The sequence below is a fragment of the Hyaena hyaena genome, unplaced genomic scaffold, assembly GCF_003009895.1.
Source record: "Hyaena hyaena isolate Hyena2069 unplaced genomic scaffold, ASM300989v1 scaffold_466, whole genome shotgun sequence".
NCBI classification, from domain to species: Eukaryota; Metazoa; Chordata; class Mammalia; order Carnivora; family Hyaenidae; genus Hyaena; species Hyaena hyaena.
In genome coordinates this window covers 792,967-808,040 of record NW_024081099.1, presented here as the reverse complement: position 1 = coordinate 808,040, position 15,074 = coordinate 792,967, and the positions used below count along the sequence as shown (strand labels likewise).

Sequence of the window (15,074 nt, the reverse complement as noted above, 5' to 3'; positions counted from 1 at the left end):
TTCTTTCTATCAGACTTGCAAAGTTAAAAGAAACACTGCTGGTAGGGATAAATGGAAAGAAGTACCTTCTCTTATTGCTGACTAATAAAAAATGTAATTATACTGTAATATCCTTGCAACAATACTGTATCAACCTGTCAACAGCCATTAAAATTTAAAACATACATATTTATTTTTTTTACCTTGAGAGAGGGAGAGAGATAGAGAATCATAAGCAGGCTCCACACTTAGCATGGAACCCAGCAGGGGGCTCAATCCCACAACCCTAGGATCATGACCTGAACCGAAAGCAAGAGTTGGACGCTCAACCGACTGAGCCATCAGGATACCCCCAAAACAAACACCCTTCAATCATAAAGCCCCAATAATGAGAATCTATGGCCTCCAAAAGTATTACCTTATTGAGATATATTAGGTAGGTGCAAATAAATAAGAATCAAAAATAATATTCATAAATAGGGACATAATTATATAAGAGGGTGTTTTTGAGTGACAAAGGCAAAATGCAGAAATGTAATATAATCCCATTTTGGTAAAATAATACATGTGAAAAAATATATATGCTTTATATGATCTTCTGAACAAGGAAGAGTGTATATATTTTATTAAAATGGGGATGGGCAGCCAAACAAAAGTGAAAAAAAAAAGCCTGTACAAAAAAACCCTATACTATGCATCTCGATTGCATTTACACATTATATAAATTATATATGTATATACACATACAAATAAAAAATTAAAATAAATATGACATACCAGAAAACAATAAATGAAAAGAAACTTGATATTGCAGTTTTAGGCTCAGATAAAATTGACTGAATAAAAATGGAACTGATCTCTCTACATTGATTTTGTATCCTGCACTTTACGAAATTCAAGCATTATTTCTAACAGTTCCTGCTGGAGTTTTAGTGATAGTTTCACTTCTTCCTTTCCTATTTGGATGCCATTTATTTCTTTTTCTTGACTAACAGCTCTGGCTAGGACTTCCAGTGCTATGTTGAATAGGTGTGGTGAGACAGGCACCCTGGTTTTGTCTCTGATCTTAGAGGAAAAGCTTTGGACTTTTCATAATTAACAATGATGCCCCCGCTGTGGGCGTGTCATAAATGGCTTTTATTATATTGAGGCACATTCCCGATATACCCACTTTGTTGAGAAATTTTATATTGAAAGGATATTAAATTTTGTTAAGTGCTTTTCTGCATCTAATTTTTCCTTCTCTTTAATGTGGTATGTGAAATTTTTTGATTTGCAAATATTGAACCATCCTTGCATGCCAGGAATAAATCCCACTTGATCATGGTACATGATCCTTTCAATATGCTACTGAATTCGATTTGCTAATATTTTGTTGAGAACTTTTCCATCTATACCTGCCAGGTATATTGGCTTATATTTTCTTTCCTTGTAGTCCTTATTTATCTTTGTTATCAGGGTAAAGCTGGCCTCATAAAAAGGAGTTTGGAGGAGTTCCCTTTACTTCAATTGATTTGAAAGTGAATATTAAGCTATAAAACAAATTGAATTGTATTCACCAAATGGTATATCAGAGTCCTAACCTCCAGTGCCTGTGAACATTTGGAAATAGGGCTTTTGCAGATGTAATGAGATTAAGATGAGGTCATTAGTGTGGGCCCTTATCCAACAAGGCTGGCAGTTATCATTAAAAGAGAAAGAAACACACAGAGAGAATACTGTTTAATGACAGGCAGGGAATGTGCCTGTGATACAGGTAAGGGAACACCAAGGATTGACAGCCACCACCAGAAGCCAAACAGGGAGAGGAAGGCTTCTGCTTAGAGCCCTTGAAAGAGAACAACTCTGCCAAACCTTGATTTTGAACTTCCAGTCTCTGGAGCTGTGAGAGAATAAAGTTCTATTGTTTTATGCCATTCAGTCTTTTCTGCTTTGTTATAGCAGTCCTAGAAAACTCATAAAAGAGCTAATAAAGCCATGAAATTCCTTTGTTCTTTTACGTTTATTGGGACTTGTTTTGATAAAATATTACATAGATTTCTAAAATAACATAGAAATACTGCATAAGGAAAATCAGAAATACCCACAATCCTACTAAAGTATAGAATCACTGCTAATAAAGCTACTAAAATATATTCTTAATAGTATCCTGGCCTAACCATCAAACTGTAAAGTAAAATTTCATTTTAACATCTTTTCACTAATAAGCAATACAGCAACTCAAGGACACACTGAAGACTTTTTATTTTTATATTACAACTGTTCACCTAAGTAGTAAAAGTATTCAAGGTTTCATTTTCAATAACTAGATAGCAAGGTGAAGAGGTATAGCAAGTTGAAGGAATTAAAAGTCTAATTCAGTATAGAGGAATCATCAATTCTATAAGTTGAAGGATTAGAGTAAGAAAGATGTTACTTAAGAACAGATATCCTTTGACACACAAAACCATTGTTACCCTACAAATGGAGGTATTAGAGAAGAGTGTACTAGAAAATTTATAAAGCAAAGACAGAAAATGGTATTAAAGTCATAAGAAAATGCTGTACCACCACAAACAAAAACGGCAAATTTTAATAATTTCCAATGTTCTGCACTTTTCAACTCTGTTTCTTTTTGTCTAAAAAAGAACTATGCTTTATCTCTTATGGCTTTTACCTACTCATTAGTTCCCATTGATAACTAGAGAAAGACCTGAGTTTATGTGTATCCAAAATATAGAGTATGAACATTAAAGACGATGACTTATAGCAATCTGTTTTAAGATATGACTCCAGAAGCCAATTATGCCAAACAGGCATAACCTAACATTTCTTTGCCTTGACAAAACCCAAAATGGAACTCTTGCTTTATCTATATGTTTTCCCTCATCTCATTTGATGGTAACTTTGTCTTTCCAGTTGCTCAGAACAAATATCTTGCTATGATCTTTGACTCTTCTTTCTCACCTATCTCTGCCAGAATTCTGGCAGAATTCTACCAATTCTCACCCCCTCCAATTCTACTATTCTCATCTTACTCGTCATCACATCTTGCCTGGATTACTAGAATAGTCTAATTGTCTCCTAGGTGCTACCCTTAAGCTTCAAAATCTACCCTCAAGAACAGAGGGTTCTAGAAAAGATCCTTCTAAAATTAAATCATAATGTCATTCCCTTCCTTATAACCTTTCACTGGGTCTTTATTACCTTCAGATTAAAACCCAAAAAGTCTTTATAATGGATTACAAGGCCCTATACTACCTGCTAAAAGTAAAAAACACCTTTTTTCTATACTCTCCCACCACTTCTGAGACCAGATGTGTTTCTCCACAATAAACCATTCCCCAATTCTCAGTGGACACCAACACAACACCTACAATTTAACTCAATTTTGACATTATCTACCTGAAGTCAGTGTTAAATCCCAAGTCAAGGGCTCAGTCCCACAAGACCATCCCTCCCACTTCGGCTGCTAATCACATGTCCCGAGTTATTTCTTGTGTTTCTGATCAATCACCTGTAATTTGGGAATTCCCATGACCTTCTCCATGGACCCAATTAATCTGTTAGCATGATTCACAGAACTCAGGAAAACAGCTTATGGACTAGACTTCAGGTTTATCATAAAAAGATACTCAGAAACAGCATGGGACAAAGAGGCAAGGTATTCAGGAAGGGATACTCCATGCCCTCTCCAGACATACCGCCCTCTCAGCACCTCCCCATGTTCAACAATCCAAAAGCTCACCAAATCCCTTCAATTAGGATTTTTTATGGAGGCTTCATTACACATGCACAACTGATTAATCACTGGCCATTAGTGGTTAGCTCAAACTCCACCACACTCCCTTCCCTGGAAGTGGAGGGAGAGGGGCAGGCTGAAAGTGCAATTCCTCTAATCACACAGTTGGTCCCCCTGGCAACCAACCCCCCTCCTAAGGCTATCTAGGGGCCTCCAACCACCAGTCATCTCATTAGCATGCAAAAAAATACATTTATTACTTCCAGAGATTCCAAGCATTTTAGGAGCTGTGTGCCAGGAAACTGGTGCCAGAGCTCAAATACTGTATATCTCTTACTATGTCGCACCTGCCCATCCCTTCACCTTTACCTCGACTTTCCCTTTCTTTACTTTCTCCACTACAGTTGTATCAGTGTCCTCCTTATTTCTGAACACACCATTCAAACACCTGTTTTAGAGTCCTTCCACTGGCTATTCTGCCTAGAACACACTTCTGCCTGATGACCACATGACTTCTCCCTGGCTCCCTTCATGATTGCTTTGCTCAAAAACACCTTCTAAAAGAGGCCTATATTGATTTAAAATTGCAACCCATCACAACCTCCACTCCACACTCCCAACTCCCCTTACCCTGCTTCACCTTTTCTTTTCTCCTGGCATTTACCATCATCTTATATACTATATAACTGACTTGGGATTATTATTGTTTCTCTTCCCAATCATCTTAGAATGCAAAGTGAATCCCAGGAATGTAGAACAGTGCACAGTATCTGGTAAGTACTCATTAAATATTTATTGAAGAAAGCTCAGGAAATAAAGTGACACTACAATCAACAAATCAGTATTCCTATAACAAAGATGACCTAGGCAATCAGGGCTCAGGACAATCTCCCACCACGTGGCAACTACATCATTGTCAGTACTATTGCCAAGGAGGTAGGATTATTTCAGGTCTATGCAATATATTATATAGGAGGAAAAATCTTCTAGGGTTCCAACATCCTGTTTGTCCCAAAACAGGGAAGGCTACCATGAGAGGAGCAAGAGTTTAGTTGGCAGGCTAAAAAGTTTAGAAAACATCTGGTGGATAAAGAATGCCCTGATAGGTTCTTGACAAGGACAGAATCTATGGTCTGATACTGACCTCACATGTCCCATAATTATTTATTCCACCTCTGATAAAGCTTTTTAGCATCACAGAACATTACTCAACTATTTGGTCATTAAAATCATATCAGTTACATAATCTATAATCATATAAAAAGGTTCACAGTTGTTAAGTGTCATAAACCATGTATAAAATACCTAATAAATGCCCCCAAAGAAGCAGGCATTCAATAAATATAAGCTAATTATAATGACAGCAACAACACTACCTTTGAGGTAAATGTTTTTTTTTTTTTTTTTTTTAATATTTTTTTATTTATTTCTAGGAGAGAGAGAGACAGCGCGAGCAGGGGAGGGTCAGAGAGAGAGGGAGTCACAGACTGAAACAGGCTCCAGGCTCTGAGCTGGCAGTCAGCACAGAGCCCGACGCGGGGCTCGAACCCACGAACCGCGAGATCATGACCTAAGCGAAAGTCGGACGCTTAACCGACTAAGCCACCCAGGCGCCCCTAGGTAAATGGTTTTTAATAAAACATTTGAAAAGAAAGTAAAAGCTATCTTATATGATATTTTATATATCATTTTGCTATCTTTCTCCATTTCCTTACACTGATGTATCAATGTTGACTATAGCCTTAATAAGATCAGATAAATTGTACAATAAAGTATCAATTTCTAAATTTTAATATCTGTAAGTTATTCTTAGGAGAATATAAAACAATTTCATTTACAGAGCTATCCTACTTTAAGAAAACTTAACATGAAAAATTCTAATGTACAAAAAAATGGGAATGCTTCACTTTACAAGTGGATTCATCACAGTATTGTTTTAAACATTCATTTACAACCTTTTGGACTAGAGAAGGAGAAACTAAGTTAAAACATTAGAAGGCAATGCATCAGAAATAAATGGAAAGCAACTATGGAATAACAATGTAAACAAATGAGATTTAGTTTAGAAAAACTCAACCTATGTACCACGTTTCAGAAAAATAACTACAAACTTCCTTAATGACAATTTTAAATTCACAAATAACATAATCCATCTAGCCATAAAAAATAACTAGAGCACCAAAAATACATCAGACACTGCTCTCATCATGTCTCTGGGTCCCAGAGAAAGTTCCCCTGCCTGCCTGCCTCCCACCCTTTGTGCTGTCCACGTGATACTCCCCTTACACTTAAGACAAAAGTACACATTCCATCCTCTCCAGATTCCCTTACTCTGTCTTCCCTCTACAGAAACACAGTACAGGTTTTTAAAAGAAATGTACGAAGTGCAGTCATAACACAAAAACGAAATAATCTACTGTCCTTTGCTAGATTAGAAAATACTTCACAGGTGTGGTCTGGGTGACCTGTAAGTTGACAGGGTAATGGGAGGAAGAGAAGCGGCATCTTACAAAGGCAATGGTATAAGAAAACAAAGACTCTTTTATCTCTGGAAACTCAGTTTAGTTGGGGGAGGATTGAGAACAGGCTGAGGCTCAGAAAAGGAAGAATTCATATTTCTGACTACTTTAGCTTTGTCTCATTATTTTTGATTTTTCTAGTGCCTAGCATACAACAGGTCAATAAATGTTCATTGAATAAATTTGCTAACTCAGAAAATCACAGAAAGGAAGAAAAATTTGGAAACTTCCAAATTCCAAGGGGAAAATATTTCTTCAAACTACTTTCTGCAAGTCAGTATATACAAAACACAATTAAACAGAAGCTACATTTATAAAATGTGTTCAAAAATACCGAATTAAGGGCACCTGGGTGGCTCAGTCGGTTAAGCATCCGACTTCAGCTCAGGTCATGATCTCATGGTTCGTGGGTTCAAGCCCAGTGTCAGGCTCTGTGCTGACAGCTCAAAGCCTGGAGTCTGCTTTGGATTCTGTGTCTCTCTCTCTGCCCCTCTCCTGCCTGTGCTCTGTCTCTCTCTCAAAAATAAATAAACATAAAAAAAAATTTTAATACCAAATTAATTAAAAAATATGACAATTCAGATAACCGAAATGATAGCTTAGATACTAAAATATGGTTTATGTTGCATAATATTTTATTTTCTGATGAATTACAAATATGAATATAAGCAGCAACTTTTCCGAAGTGACTCATAAAACAAAAATTCTTCAACCACATGCAATGGTTTGTAGCATTTTTGTGTATGTCACAGACACTTTTGGTGGCCTAATGAGGCCTTTGGACTCCTTGGAAAAATGAATGTTTGTAAATGCATAAAATAAAATTCATAACATTGAAAGACAGAGAGAGAGAGAGAAAGAAAAATTGATCATAAGATTACAAAAGAATCAATTACATTAAAATTCAATTGTAGTCACAGACTACAGTTCTAATCTTGGACCCTACTTTAAGAACTCCTGAGGGGCGCCTGGGTGGCTCAGTTGGTAAAGCGTCCGACTTAAGCTCAGGTCATGATCTCACAGTTCCTGAGTTCGAGCCCCGCATCGGGCTCTGTGCTGATAGCCAGCTCAGAACCTGGAGCCTGTTTCAGATTCTGTATCTCCCTCTCTTTCTGACCCTCCCCTGCTTACGCTGTCTCTCTCTCTCTCAGAAATAAAACATTAAAAAATTAAAAAAAAAAAAAAAAAGAACTCCTGAGAGAGGATATGGGTTAACTTGGAGAAGCAAATAAAAGATATTTCTTACCTAGGGGCGCCTGGGTGGCTTAGTCGGTTAAGCGTCCGACTTTCGCTTAGGTCATGATCTCGCGGTTCATGGGTTTGAGCCCCGCGTCGGGCTCTGTGCTGACTGCCACCTCACAGCCTGGAGCCTGTTTCAGTCTGTGACTCCCTCTCTCTCTGACCCTCCCCTGCTCATGCTGTCTCTCTCTCTCTCCTAGAAATAAGTAAAACATTAAAAAAAAAATTTTTTTTTAAAGTTATTTCTTACCTAAAGAGCACCACCCGTCTCTTTATATATAATATTCTATTATCTTTAAAAAGATCATAATAATTTACCAAGACTAAGATATGAAGTTATTTAAAGTTTAAATAACCTTTGAAGATTTTATCTGTGGTAGAACAGGCTGCATCTATTTCTTGTTCCTACTATGTGCATATATTGTAATGCAAAATTTTCTAAAATCATTACATTTGTACAAAATTATAATAATACTTATGCTATATCTGTATCATCACTAATCTACCGCAAGTACTCCAAAGATGACATACATTTGTTCCTTAATCCAAGAGCTCATGAGTACCAGTAGACCAGACTGACAATCTTCTGGGCCGCAGCACACCTAGCACACTCTATTCAAAATACTTTCAGATGCACTATGTAAACGACCTCGCTGTAGGTCGTCTTTCAGATCTATAATTAAGAAACACCCTTATAGTTAAAGCTGTCAAATAACAAGATCTGCTCAGTATTGTAGTAACTAAACATCTTTGTGGGATAACTTAATGTACCAGCGTATAGATTTCAAACATACTTTTGGAAAATTGTAGGGTACGGCAACATCCTCCCTACCGTGGTAGGTGAGCGAGTTCCAAACAGTATCAACAGGGAAAATAACCCTGATTTTGACTTTTTAATGTATACATAACCTTAAAATAAATCAGAATTTTCATTCTTTAACTTTGTCTTGCTAAACCAAACTTCTAAACCATAATTCCAATATTGTTTCTTGGTAGTAGAGTTTAAAAGAAACGTTTATTTGGCACTAAATAATATAAAAAAAAAAATCTTGAACCACAATACCCTCTAAAATCATAAAAGGTTTTGAAAAGAGATTTTCATTTTTTTTGAGATTTTCATTTTTAAGAAAGAGAACAAACCATGTGGAAAAGGGATTCCCTCCCATATTGAAATAGCTATCTTTTAAAAAACTACTTTCTATATCTTCTAGAGAATATTTATGGGTTGACTACTAGTGCCAGGTTTCATGAACTACATACAACCTACATATGCTTATAAAAAGTTTTTTAATTAATAGAGAAAAAAAAGGTCTGTTCTTGGTTACTTATTTTCTACACTGTAGGAAAAAATACACATAACTACCAATGAGTTTAACTTATGAGCAAACTTAAATAAATCACCAGTAATCACGAGCCTAGACAAACTGTCCAAAAAGCTCCTATTAAGAGCCTCCAAAACATAAAACAAAAACAAAATCTGTGTTTTTTCCCCAGACTATAATTAACTCTAACTTACAGTTGAGTTTGTCTATTTTAATTCTTATGACAATGGCAGATAAAGCATATATTACTTTTAAAAAGTAAGCTTTGTTTTTCTGATTTCTCCTTCACAGGATGAAGGAGCTTTACCTAGGCCATCATCAGGAAACCGAAAATAGAAAATTAAACTAACATGCAAGTATCCATTTAGCCAAAAATTCATTTCAATCGGATTTTTGCGTTAGCACTTGTTACTTCTTTTAATCACTGAGAATTAGCTATGTTTTTTTAATAAAGAACAGAGTTAAAAGTGAATCAGACCCTAATCACAAAGAACTTCCTAAGTTTAAACATTCCTCACAAACAGCCTTGATCCAGTACAAAATCCAGTACAAAAATATATATGTTTTTCCAGATAAGGAAACATTTTGGCATACTCTGCTGTCTAACAAATAAAGCCTTGCAGTACATTTTGCAAGCATTTGCAAGCACTAATAATTAATCAGACTTTGCACTGATACAGAAAACCATGCAGCAGGATAAGAAAACCTCAGAACACGCTCAGATTGCAACCTTTAGAAAGCCTCCCTCGTACACCTGTACAAGTACTTCCTGTTCTCCAACGACATTTAAAAGTAGTTTGGTAAATGTCCCATAAGTTGTTGTTTAAAAGCTAAACATTAACTTTATAAATTACTACTACCACCCAGAAACCACCAGCCCCGAGATTCTTACGTATCCAGTCATCTCTCTTCTCCAAGGAAGGCAACAGAACCATCTAGACCCCTTTATAAAACTGCTGCTCGGGAGTGGCTCCGCAAGCAAGGGGCAGGGAACAAATTAGCGTATATTCATAATCCCAACGCACCCAGCTGCACTCCAGGTTCTGCCTCTTGCCCGTCCTCAAACACAGCAGCAAGAACAGCCACGACCCAGTAAATACAGCACCTCCTTTCGCCTCCGGCGCGCCTCCAGCCTGCCCAGAGGCATCTCCGCCAGGGCCGGGACGTGGCGGGAAGGAGGCGGGCAGGCTTCGTGCCCCCGGGTGCCTGAACCCAGGCTGAGAGTCCGCGGAGCAGGGGCGGAGGATGTCGCAGCGCTGCTAGGGAGACACGGTCTGGCGCTGGAACTGGGGTCTCCCACCCAGGCCCGGGCTCTCAGGTCTTTGGATCTCTATCTAGGGACTAGTTTCGGAGACTTACCTTGAGCTCTGCCCTCCTAACGAGAGGAGCGTGCGGTGCAGGTAGAGAAATACCGGCCTTCCACTTCCGAAGAGCTACCTCCCGCTGGCCCAGCTCTGCCTCACGCCAACACCCCGTCGACACTAACAGCTGCCACCGGAGTCGCGGTTCACCGGGAACTGGAGCAGAGGCGTCTGGTATCGCCGCCCAGAGCTCGACCCGGCGCACGGAGCATGCGCACACGCCCCGACACCCAAGGGCCAGTCGGGGCAGTGACACCTGCGATCAACAGGTCCCGGGAGACCCGCCCCACTCCCAGTCTCGCTCCCGCCCCGCCTCCTTGGAAAAGGCCCCGCCTTCACGCTCACCGAGCTAACCCCGCCCCGCCCGCGATTTCCCGGCTTTCCGGACCTGGCGAACTGTATTCCCGCGGGGGTTCGATGGGGCGCGCGATCCAGTTGACTTACTCCAAGGCGCGAGATCCCGCGAGAGCCAGAGCTTGAACGTTTCCCCTAAGGCAAGGGCGGTGTGGGAGGGCTTGTTAGCTGTTGGCGAAGGTGCGTGCAGGTTGGCTGTGTGGTGTTGAAGGGAGGAGGAGATATTCTCAAGTGGAAGTGATTATTCCGGTGCTCTTGCTGATTATAGTCAGTATTTTCTAAGCTCAGGAACGTGGACCTACCAAGGATTGAGCTTTAGGTTAGGCAAGTATTGTTACCTGAGAGAGAATAATCTGCGCCGCCTGGTACGGAAACTACTTGAGACTACGCAAGTCCTTTAGCTTTCTGTGAACCATTATGACCTGTTTGCAGTTAGGGGCGCCTGGGTGGCTCAGTCGGTTGAGCATCGGACTTCTGCTCAGGTTATGATCCGACGGTTCTGGAGTTCGAGCCCGCAGGTTCATAAATTGGAGCCCGCATCCAGCTCTGTACTGGCAGCTTGGATCCTGGAGCCTGCTTCCCATTCTGTCTCCCTCTCTCTCTGCCCTTCCTCTGCTCACGCTCTGTCCCCCTCACAAAAATAAACAAACATTAAAAAATTTTTTAAGGGTGCCCGGGTGGCTCGGTAGGTTGAGCGTCCGACTTCAGCTCAGGTCATGATCTCACGGTTCGTGGGTTCAAGCCCCCTGTCGGACTCTGCTGACAGCCAGCTCAGAGCCTGGAACCTGCTTCAGATTCTGTGTCTCCCTCTCTCTCTGACCCTCCCCTGCTCACGCTCTCTCTCTCTCTCTCTCTCTTTCTCTCTCTCTCTCTCAGAAATAAAACATTTAAAAATTTTTGTTTTAATCTTTTTTAAATGATGTTTGCAGTTAAATGGCTTCCATTGGCATGAATGTGTTTTCCCTAACTGGTTGTTTCGTGACTGTTAATAAAATCGAAGCTTTAATACTCGTGTTGACTCGGTTAATGGTTAATTGTGATAAGAAAAATTTGGCTGCCACCTTACTATGCTTTAGAACAGGTATTAAGTTACAAGCTGCTGCTTGGGAACCGGTCTAAACTTTGTTCTGTAATAAATTGCTTTTTTAAAAATGGAAGATAAAAAAAAAACCCACTACCATCTTAGTATCAAATATCCCTCAATAAAAAGTAAATAAAATTTTGGAACTCCTTTCAAAGCTGGTGCAGGCAGAACATAAACATAAAGATTGTAATAATTGATTTAAGTAAACTCATGGGTAACTAGAAGTTTATTTGAAGAATTAAAACGAAGAAACATTTTACATTTACATGGGTGCATTGTGCTTGAGACTGAATGAGAATTTATTGAGCATTTGTTATATTCACTGAATTACGCATGAAAAGAAATACAGTGAAAGTGAAAACACAGTTCCTGCTTCAAGAAATGTAAAACTTCTGGAGGAAGAAGAAAAAAAACCTCTGTGTTAAAAAATAGTAATAGTTAACCCTCCCTTTGGTTTCCCTAGTCCCACTAAATCTTGGTTCTGCAACTGCGTCTCTGAAGCACTTTAAATATTTTTTCTTAAGGCCTTCTGTGTTCCCAAACTCTCCATTTTCTTTTGTTATTTGACCTTACTCATCTTGTATCCTTGAGCAATCTCTTTTCCATCATGGACTTGGCTACCAGGTTTCCGAGTACACCAAATATTCCCAGATGTGTATCTTCAGGTTAGACCATTTTAAGCAACAGCGTCTGCATTTGGATACTACACAGATACCTTAATTTGGTCCTAAATTGCCATTGGTATCTTTACCATTCCCTGTTCCTGATGCCGTGACTCTCCCCACCCATCTGGAAACTAGCCCATTTTCATTCCCTATTTCAGATAATGGCACCCAGTGACCCAAGGCAGAAATCCATGAGTACCCCTATATTACAGTTCCCTTACTTTCTCTGTCCTAATATCAAATTCTATTGCCTCTGATCTACTTAAGTATCTCAAATCCACTCTTCATCTTCACTCTCACTGTCTTAGTCCATCAAGTAATTAACACCTCTCCTGACTCATGTTACTTGGACAATTGCATTCACTCCTTGTTATTTTCCTCTCCAGTACAACCTACATTCTATTAATAGTTTTTGTAAGTTGAAAATATGATCACAATATTCCTCTGCCAAGATTTTTTTCAGAAGCTTCCCATCACCAGTAGGACCTTTCACGATCTGGCTCCAGACTTAACATCATCTGCCATTATTGCCCATTTATGCCATACCAGCCACACTAAACTCCTTGCTTTTCTGTGATCCTACCAGGTTCTTTCAAGATCCTTCACATCTCATTTGAATTGAACACTTACCTCCTCCATTGAACTTTTCATAACTTTGTGAGACAGACTTGCCTCTCCTTCACCCATTTTGGACTTAAATTCTATGATAACAATTATATTGTACTATCATTATTTGCACATGTAACTGACAGGCTACCCCTATCGCCACTCTTGAAAAATAATTTGAACTGTGGATAACAAAGACTCCTACTATCTCCTTTCCTCATTTAGAGATTACGGAAGAATACCCTTTAGTTCACCCTGCTTGAGAATTTGCCTAATCCCTGACTGAACACTTTTTAAATCCTCTAAGTTCAAACTTTCTACCAGTTCTTGACATATCTAAGGACTGAGTTTTAAATTATAGCCTTATAATAGGTCACAAGTTAAGCATCAAGAGAGTAGTCTGAAGCAAACTAATGGAAAAAGGAAAATGGACATTGCACCACATATCGCACCTAGAAAACTTTGTAGCTAGGAATGTCTTTTCTTGCTTTTAATAATAACACACCCACAAGTGGGCATAGCTCCAAGTCAGGTATTTCGCCCTTTCTAGCCCAGTGATTGGTATATGGGTGGGTTTCGAATTGGACCTTTTCTCTAGTTGCAAAGCTGTAAAGATGGGAGCTCAGACCTGCTTGTAGCAGTGTGTGTTGCCTTTTAAAGTAGCTGGTCTGAAAGAATAATGTAAATACAGGAGGAAGTGGGAGAAGAGTCCCTGACGGTCCTCTATCCTCTTACAAAATAGAGAATTAAGGAGTTAAATGCTCACTGGATTCCTCAGAGGTCTGCAGCATGACATTTTGTTAAATATCAAAAAATCAAATTCAATATCCTCAGAATCATAGCCAGTTCTTCCTTAGCCAAAACTTTACTAGTCCTACATCCCTATCCTTTAAGCCTCTGCTATACCAGAGTCAACATTTGCTAGTTAACCACAGTTACTGGTTTACCAGCGGCCTCCTTAATTTTTGCTGAGTTATTATCAGCATAGGCAATTTCATTGCCCTTGTATGTTATTTCACCTTGAAACATTCTAATTTTCTTATCTGTAAAACTGTGATGAGAAATAATACTTACATATGATGTCTTTTGATGCTGACCCAGATAAAAGCGAGTAAAGTCCTATACTGTGTTATTATGGCCATTAGTGCTATTATTATGATTACCAGTACTGTTGTCATCAATGTAATGTGATGCTATAAGAACCTATATATTGTTTTTCTTGCTGCACTATGTATTTTATTATAATCACAAAGATGTGGGAGGCATTAGATTACATCTGGCCCAGCCTCCCACTCACTAAAGGATCATCCCCACCACTAGTTGTCCAAGTTCTGTTCAAATGAACTAACATGATAGAAAACGTGATGCTTTCTGGGACAGCCTATTCCTTTTTAAGACTGTTAAGAACTTTTCATCACAGTGAATTGAAATCTAACTGTAATTGAAATCTACCTGTAATTTCCATATATTTGTCCTTCATAGCAACAGAAATCTATATTCTCTTTTCTATAAGACACTATTTAACTTTGAAGACATTTTTGTTTTTTCAAACTAAAAATATTCAGTTCTCTCAATAATCTTTGAAGGCCTAGTAAATATTAAGCTAATCAATTCATTCATTTAAAATACTTCATATCATCCTACATGGGATTTAAAGTGAAATCTAAAGAATAATAATAATAAAATGAGTTCAAACATATAAAGTAGTGATCAAATATAAATAATAAGAATCAGAGCTATGAGATTATAATACAAGTAGAACAGAAAGAATGGGAGCAGAAGAACAAAAATATGCAGCAGAATGTAGCTTAAACTTGTTTGGCTCTGATCTAAAATTAAAAATGGATATGATATTTAAGTTATCAGTAACAGGAAAACGTTTTTCTGTCATCACCTAAAATGTTTTTCCCTCATGTGGACCTTCATCTAAGGAGGCTCTTATCTATATTCACGGGCAATGGACTCATCAACATGTCCCTGGAAAATGCAGCAACAGGTTTCATAAACCATCCATGAAACTGAATTCAGGACGCACTTTTGGTGTCCACTTCTGGAAAAATAAATGTGACTCTGAAAAATTAAAACAAATTTTTGCAATTAGCTCAAATATGGTTTGTGCATAAATATAATTTCTTTTTAATTTTTTATAAACAAGTTTTACAGCATGTTTTACTTGTAAGTTTCTTTAGCTGGAAAGGATAAGTCTCTTAGAAAGGGGAAGGAT

The 15,074-nt window shown here is 38.5% G+C and overlaps 1 protein-coding gene across 5 annotated transcripts in view; it reads right to left on the bottom strand.

Annotated features, from left to right (window-relative positions):
- Positions 1-10,363, bottom strand: part of USP53 (ubiquitin specific peptidase 53) — a 65,655-nt gene extending 55,292 nt beyond the window's left edge. For 3 of the 5 annotated variants that reach the window (XM_039253825.1, XM_039253828.1, XM_039253830.1), the window contains exon 1: positions 7,466-7,506. The gene's annotated coding sequence lies outside the window, so the exon portion shown is untranslated. Of the gene's footprint in view, positions 1-7,465; positions 7,507-10,139 lie in introns of those variants that run through there. The other 2 variants (XM_039253826.1, XM_039253829.1) reach the window with 1 other exon arrangement.
- Positions 10,364-15,074: the final 4,711 nt, after the last annotated feature.